General features: G+C 42.8%; 1 long non-coding RNA gene across 1 annotated transcript; it reads left to right on the forward strand.

Annotated features, from left to right (window-relative positions):
- The first annotated feature begins 5,596 nt into the window (after positions 1-5,596).
- Positions 5,597-8,455, forward strand: LOC103166895. Its single transcript, XR_485002.2, has 3 exons — positions 5,597-5,638; positions 5,857-5,946; positions 8,050-8,455. It is a non-coding gene; the product is annotated as an uncharacterized LOC103166895 (long non-coding RNA).
- Positions 8,456-8,683: the final 228 nt, after the last annotated feature.

Below are 8,683 nucleotides of genomic sequence, written 5' to 3' on the forward strand. Positions count from 1 at the left end.
CTCAATATGTTATCCAACCTTGGCTTCACTGACTCCGTCCTCTCCTGATTCTCCTCTTATGTCTCTGGCCATTCTTTCTCAGTCTCCTCGTGGGCTCCTCCTCCCCCTTGCCCCCCTAACTGTAGGGATTCCTCAAGGGTCAGTTCTTGGTCCCCTTCTGTTTTTCATCTGTACTCACTCCCTTGCTGAACTCATTCACTCCCGTGGGTTCAACTATCATCTCCATGTGGATGATACCCAAATCTACATCTCCCCTTTTCTTTTTCCCTCCCTTCAGGCTCGCATCTCTTCCTACCTTCAGGACATCTCCTCCTGCTACCTAAAACTCAACATTTCCAAGACTGAGCTCCTTATCTTCCCCTTATCTTCCCTCCCAAACCCTATCACCTCCCTGACTTTCCTTCGCTGTGGACGGCACTACCATCCTTCCCATCCTGTCTCACAAGCCTGCAACCTTGGTGTCATCTGGCTTCCGTCCCCTCCACTCTACCGAGACTGCTCTCTCTAAGGTCACCCATGACCTCCTTCTTGCCAAATCCAATGGCTCCTACTCCATTCTAATCCTCCTTGACCTCTCTGCTGCCTTTGACACTGTTGACCATCCCCTCCTCCTCCATACCTTATCTCATCTTGGCTTCATGGACTCCGTCCTCTCCTGGTTCTCCTCTTACCTCTCTGGCCGGTCATTCTCGGTCTCCTTCGCTGGCGCCTCCTCCCCCTCCCATCCTTTAACTGTTGGAGTTCCTCAAGGGTCAGTTCTTGGCCCTCTTCTGTTCTCCATTTACACTCACTCCCTCGGTGAACTCATTTGCTCTCATGGCTTTGACTACCATCTCTACGCAGATGACTCGCAGATCTACATCTCCGCCCCTGTCCTCTCCCCATCCCTTCAGGCTCGCAACTCCTCTTGCCTCCAGGACGTCTCCACCTGGATGTCGGCCCGCCACCTAAAACTCAACATGAGCAAGACTGAGCTCCTCATCTTCCCTCCCAAACCCGGTCCTCTCCCAGACTTCTCTATCACCGTGGATGGCACGACCATCCTTCCCGTCTCTCAGGCCCGCAATCTCGGTGTCATCCTTGACTCGTCTCTCTCGTTCACCCCACACATCCTATCCGTTACCAAGACCTGCCGGTTTCACCTTTACAGTATCGCCAAGATCCGCCCTTTCCTCTCCACCCAAACGGCTACCTTACTGCTACAGGCTCTCGTTATATCAGGCTAGACTACTGTGTCAGCCTTCTCTCTGACCTCCCTTCCTCCTCTCTTGCCCCGCTCCAGTCTATTCTTCACTCCGCTGCCCGGCTCATCTTCCTGCAGAAACGATCTGGGCATGTCACTCCCCTTCTTAAACAACTCCAGTGGTTGCCTATCGACCTCCGCTCCAAAAAAAAACTCCTCACTCTAGGCTTCAAGGCTCTCCATCACCTTGCCCCTTCCTACCTCTCCTCCCTTCTCTCTTTCTACCACCCACCCCGCACGCTCCGCTCCTCTACCGCCCACCTGCTCACCGTCCCTCGGTCTCGCCTTTCCCGCCGTCAACCCCTGGGCCACTTCCTCCCGCGGTCCTGGAACGCCCTCCCTCCTCACCTCCGCCAAACTGATTCTCTTTCCCTCTTCAAAACCCTACTTAAAACTCACCTCCTCCAAGAGGCCTTCCCAGACTGAGCTCCTCTTCTCCCTCTACTCCCTCTGCCACCCCCCCTTTACCTCTCCACAGCTAAACCCTCTTTTCCCCCTTTCCCTCTGCTCCTCCACCTCTCCCTTCCCATCCCCACAGCACTGTACTCGTCCGCTCAACTGTATATATTTCCATTACCCTATTTATTTTGTTAATGAATTGTACATTGCCTTGATTCTATTTAGTTGCCATTGTTTTTACGAGATGTTCTTCCCCTTGACTCTATTTATTGCCATTGTTCTTGTCTGTCCGTCTCCCCCAGTTAGACTGTAAGCCCGTCAAATGGCAGGGACTGTCACTATCTGTTGCCGACTTGTTCAATCCAAGCGCTTAGTACAGTGCTCTGCACGTAGTAGGCTCTCAATAAATACTATTGAATGAATGAATGAATGAATCCTTGACTCAGCTCTCACATTCACCCCACATAACCAATCCATCACCAAAACCTTCTGGTCTAACCTTCACATCCCCAAGATCTGCACTCCATCCAAACCACTACCTTGTTATCACTCATCATATCCTGACTGGATTACTGCATCAGCCTCTTTTCTGATCTCCCAACCTCGTGTCTCTCCCCACTTCAGTCTATACTTCACTCTGCTGCCCAGATTAATATTTTACAGAAACGTTCTGGGCATGTCACCCCTCTCCTCAAAAATCTCTAGTTATTTTTGACAGTCATTTTTGACTCAGGCATGGACCAGTAAATGAGTGCCACGTAGAACCACAGCTGCAACACATAAAACAGATAAAAGGTGGTTGCTTTGACTTGCAAGGGGGCACCTGGAGGCATTAAGGAGGCAAGCTGAGTTGCAGAAAGAAGCAAATACTTGGAAGCAGAAAGAAGAAACTTTGGCATAATGGGCTACTTAGACCACAGACTGGTATTGGGCCCTTGGTGGAGTGAGTGTGTATATGTGTCACTCCTTTGCATGTTAGTAAAACTAAGTACAAACTTTCCGTATTAGCCTTGGTGATCAGAGGTGTGGTTTGACCTACTAGTGTCACCAACGTGTCACCATTTTACAGAGCCTATCAACCTCTGTATCAATCAAATCTCCTCACTATTGGCTTCAAAGCTCTCCATCACTTTGCCCCTTCCTACCTCACCCCACTTCTTGCCTTCTAAAGCCCAGCCCACACACACTCTTCTGGAGCTAACCTCCTCACTGTGCCTCGTTCTTGCCTGTCCCACTGTTGACCCCCGGCCCACATCCTACCTCTGGCCTGGAATGCCTTTTCTCCTCAAATCTACCAAACTAGCACACTGCCTCCTTCAAAGCCCTCCTGAAAGCTCACCTCCCCAGGAGGCCTTTCCAGACTAAGCCCCCCATTCCTTTGCTCCTTCTCCCCTCCCCATTGCCCTGACTTGCTCCCTCTACTCTACCTTCTCCCCACCCCACAGCACTTTTATATATATGTACATATTTATTATCCTATTTTAAAGATATACATATATATAATTCTATTTATTTATACTGATGCTATTGGTGCCTATTTACTTGTTTTGATATCTGTCTCCCCCTTTCTAGACTGTGAGCCCATTGATGGCAGGGATAGTCTCTATTTGTTGCTGAATTGTACTTTCCAAGCACTTAGTACAGTGCTCTGCACATAGTAAGTGTTCAATAATTATGATTGAATGAATGAATGACTACCTAAGGTTGCATGATGTGTCATTCTTCAGGAGCTTCCCTCTTTCCTGAAACATGCCAAGGAGAGGGAATTCAATTCCAGTCAGCCCTGATTTGAATTGTTCATTCCAAGCATATAGTACAGTACTCTGCACATAGTAAGTGCCCCATAAATATGATTGAATGATGAATGAATGAGTGTGGGGTAAGGGAACAGGTGAGAGTGTTTATGGCAGTGAGGCTGCAACTGTCAGAAGTTTCACTTGGCCTAGGCAGTTAAAAGGAGATAAGGAGGCCAGCATGAGCTTTTAAACCCAGACTGGAATTCACAGATCATGCCCTGGGGGACAGGAAGCTCTATCTTCCACAGTGTGGGGTGGGACAGAGAGAATGTAGGGAAGAGAGGCTGCATTTACCAAATGTTTCAATTGGCCATGGTGATGAAGAGCAATACATCAGACCCCTGCCACTCCATGATGTTAAAAATCAATTTCTGAAGATAGGATGTTAAGTATATAGATAGGTGTAAAACCCTCTAGTTGTTTTTTTTATTTAACCCAAGGGCTTCATCCATATCATGTTTATCAATCAATCAATAAAATTTATTGAGCATATACTATGTCCAAGTAAGCAAGGGGACATTAGCAACACAGCAAATAGACACAATTTTTGTTCTCAAAAATTTTGTTCTCTGGTATTTGTTAAGTGCTTACTATGTGCCGAGCACTGTTCTAAGGGCTGATATGCAATTAACTAATTAATTATGGTATTTGTTAAGTACTTATTATGTACCAAGCATTATTCTAAGAAAAGTTTATCTGTCTATACACAGTCCTTGTCCCATGTGGGAGAGAGTGGGATTTAATCCCCATTTTACAGATGACAAAACTGAGGCACAGAGAAGTTGTGACTTGTTCAAGGTCACCAAGCGGACAAGTGAAAGAACCGATAATAGAACCCAAGTCTTCTGACTCCCAGGCAACAGCTCTTTCCACTAGTCCATACTGCTTCTTGAGGAATCTACTGGGAGAGACAAAATTTAAAGTATATGCATACAGCTTACACGGCAGGGGGAGGGAGGAAGTGGGTATCCAAGTGCTTAGGTTACATAGAATTTTTGAAGTTATTTTGAGGGAAACAGTGTAGGAAGATGAGAGATTAATCAGGGAAGGCTCCTCTGGAGATATGATTTTATCAGGGCATTGAAGTGGTCTGCTGGATATGACATGAAAAGGATGTCCAGGTAAGAGGAAGAGAATGAGCAAGAGGTCAGTGGAGAGAATGAGGCACAATCAATTATCAATTAATCAATGTTACTTGGCAACTGGATACTTTTTGCAGAAAACTGTACTAAGTGCTTGGGAGAGTACAATACAACAGAACTGTTAGACATGTTCCAAGCCCACAAGGAGTTATGGCTTGAGAGAAGTAAAGTGGGGAAGCTGGGCAATAGCGGAAGAGCAGAGAGGAAGAGAAGTTGTGAGAAAGCTCATTGAGTGCCTTGAAGCTGTAACTGTCAGAATCTACTGCTTGAGGTTTGTACAACCACTGCAGATTTTTAAGGAATAGAGAGATGTGTATGAAGCAAGGTTTTAGAAAACATTATCTGGGTAACAAAGTAAAATACAAACTGGAGAGGGAAGGGACTGGAGATAGTGGTTTTTGAGGACCTGCAATTCAAATTCAGTAGAATGTGTGTATGTTGATTAAGATATAGAATTGTCTTCATTTCATTTCAGATACAAGCTAATCGGGTTGAACGCAGTCCCTGTACCAATGGGGTTTACAATCTTAATCCCTATTTTACAGATGAGTTAATTGAGGGACAGATAAATTAAGTGACTTGTCCAAGGTCACACAACAAACAAGTGGCAGAACCAGGATTAAAATACAGATCCTTACAACTCCCAGGTTCATGCTCTATCAACTAGGCCATTGTGGAGAGCCTACAACAAGCTGCCTTGTTAGTGACTGTTTGTAATTCCATGAACATCAACAAGAAAGAGACTGGCAAAGGCACTGATGGGCTTTACTCAAGGCAAGTGATTGCAGGCAGTTGGGGGTGGATCATGGAAGAAGACAGGACTTCATTTCCCTGTTCTACCCAGTAACTGGACCAATCAATGACTGCTATGTAAAACCACAGCTGCAACATGTAAAGCAGATAAAAGGTGGTTGCTTTGACTTGTAAGGGGGAACCTGGAAGTAAGTTGAGATGCAGAGAGAAGCAAGTACTTAGAAGCAGAAAGAAGAAGCATTGGCAGAATGGGCTCCTTTGACCACAGACTGGTATTGGACTCTTGGTGGAGTGAGTGTGTGTATGTATGTGTCACTCTTTTCATGTTGGTAAAACTAAGTACAAGCTTTTCATATTAGTCTTGGTAATCAGAGGTGTGGTTTGACCTATGTGTCACCAAGTATCCCCCAGTCCAGGAAGGTACTGGTTGGTAAGAACCAGGGGGCTTGTGGCAGCTGTGCTGTTTTCTAAAAGCAGCATGAGATTCTTTGAGATATGTATGATCTCACTCTTTTTGTTTTAGAAAAAGAAACTACTGAAGCCAAGATCCTTTCTATGCTGAAAGAGTGCTGTGACACCAACAACCTATAATGATTAATAATCATGGTACTTGGTAAGTGCTTACTATGTGCTAAATGCTGTTTGAAGTGCTGGGGTAGATACAAATTAATCAAATTGGACACATTGTTTCATTTGGGGAGTCACACTGTTAATCCCCATTTTGGAGATGAGCTAATTGAGACTCAGATGTGATTAGAATGAGGTCTTCCTGACTTCCAGGCCTGTACTCTATTAATCCATGCTGCTTCTATTTTATTCTAAGTGCACATAAATATTACTGCACTGCTGAATTTGCTGTGAGTCATATTTTTGTTTTCAAAATTCTTCTTGGTAGCCTAATATTCTAGTAGGTTCTCTTCAAATAGGATAAACCTTCCTTCTCTTGATTGTAGCAGGCCAGGAGACTTGTCAGCTTTTATGTCTAAATAATCCCATCATATTAGCACTTTATTGACTTTGATCACATTGATTTAAAATCTTTTGCAATACCCCCTTATAACACACAACTGTTGCTTAGAAATTCTACTGGTACCTCATTTTCCTTAACTCTTTAAATTAATTTGTATGTGTCAAACACTGTTCTAAGAACTGGGGTATACGTAAATTAAGCAGGCTGGATACAGTCCCTGTCCCAAAAGGAGCTCACAGTCTAAATAGGAGGGAGAACAGGTATTAAATCTTCATTTATCCAGTAAAATTGGATTGTGATTTGCATTGTATTCATGATTTTAAGAGTACTACCTTTAATAAATTATCACTGTTAACCTTATCCTGCCATAGCTCATTGTTAATGAAGCTGAAACACTTCAAGGAACCAGATTGTCTTCTCATTCAATCCATGGAATTTATTAGTTGCTTATTATGTACAGAGCACTGTACTTTACTCTTGGAAGAGTACAATAAAAGTAGGCTCACACAATCCCCAACATCCAAGTCTTACAAATATATTTTGGACACCAACAGCTTATACAGATCTTCAATTTGAAATTTGCTGGATGTTCACTGTTGCCAATATTTTTCTACCTGCAATTGCTGGATTTGGCCAAATAACTTTGAGTAAGAAAATTAAATCTTGGGTTGAGATGAAATTTGCGATGTGCCATATAATGCCTCATAAAACATTAGTTCAATACCAATAGAAGGCAGGTTCACAGATACATGAGAGGGTCATTAAAGATTATTTAATTGGAATCAGTTAAGATGTATTTCTTGGAGAGGAAATTTCCCATAAGAGCTTAGAAGAGCCTGAAGTAGAACAAAATGTAAGACAGGTTATGTTGTAAACAGTTAAATATTTCAAATGAACATGTTCTTTATTGTTTAATAAAATATGTGGTGTTTGGATCATTCTTCAGTGAAGATTCACAGCACAGTGCCATGTGTAAATTGAATACAACCTGCAGATGTGAGGGAAAGAAAAATATTTATGTGGTACAGCCAAAAGTGCCCATCTATTTAAATAGGAAATAACTTCTTAAGAGTGGAAACAATACCTTCTGCATATTTAATTTGCTCTTGAGAACAAGGAGACAAAATCTGAAAAAGGACCCTCAGAAGTTTATATTATTCCTAAATATAGGGAGAGAAGCTGCCTCATTAGCTACTGGGCTCCAATGTTAAATTGATGGAAAAACATCCCTTGACATGGCCTTTCATAACAGTTCTATATTTTTGAAAAATCTCTCTTGAGTACTTACTGTGCTCTCCAAAGTGCTTAGTACAGTTCTTTGCACAGACTGCAGTTAAGTTGGTTAACTAGATCTCTTTCCTCAAGGGGCCTAGTGTCTAGAAAGGGAGACATTAAAGTAAATTACAGACAGGGAATGTGGGAGAATAAAGGATATCTATATATAAGTGCTGGGGATGGGGTGAATATCAACTCCTCAAGCAGATACAAGTGCATAGGTGATGCAGAAGGGTAAGGAAATAGGGAAAATGAGAGCTTATTCAGGAAAGACCTCTTGAAGGGGATATGATTTTAATAGGGCATTGAAGGTGGGAAGAAATGTGTTATAGTAGATGAGCAACCACTGGAGGAGAGTGGAGGCATAGACTGAACTTATTTTACAAAAATATTCCAGGCAGCTGAGTGATGTATGGATTGGATGGTAGATGATAATGTCACTAACTTGGGCACTACCCCTTTCTCTTCCAGATGCCATGAGTGAATGTGGAAGCAGGGTGGAATTCTAGGACATCCAAGCTACACATGCCAGAGTACTGAGGGACAAATTGAATTTAAACACAGCCCAGAAATAATGCAAAATAAAAGCAATTAGATGTGGGATAATTTAGTCAGAACAATCCCAGATGGTTTTTTAGAGTTTTCTAAAATTGAGACACCACACAAATATCAGGAGCAACCTGTCTGCACCTGATGTTTGAAGAGCATATGTGGAAATATCAAAATGGAATACAGTTGATTAAAAAAAAATGCACATTAGAGGCATAGCATTTAACATAGTTGATGGTTCACTACAGTTATGGCAACAAGGAAAACCACAAATATATTTCTATAATTCAGTGGATTGCAGATTAAATAAAGTTTGAAAATTGAGTAATTAAAATGTCAGTCATTCATTTGAGTGTTTACTGTATTGAGAGAGTACAATGTAACAGACATTCTCTGCCCACAACAAGCTTACAGTCTAGAGGGAGAGAGGTATTTATATGAATTGATTGAACATATGTACATAAATGCTGGGAGGGTGAATCTATAAAGGGAGAAAGTCAAAGTGACATAGAAAGGAGTTAAGGAAAAGAGGGCTTAGCCAGGGAGGGCCTCCTGG

Source organism: Ornithorhynchus anatinus, chromosome 2, assembly GCF_004115215.2.
Source record: "Ornithorhynchus anatinus isolate Pmale09 chromosome 2, mOrnAna1.pri.v4, whole genome shotgun sequence".
Taxonomy (NCBI): domain Eukaryota; kingdom Metazoa; phylum Chordata; class Mammalia; order Monotremata; family Ornithorhynchidae; genus Ornithorhynchus; species Ornithorhynchus anatinus.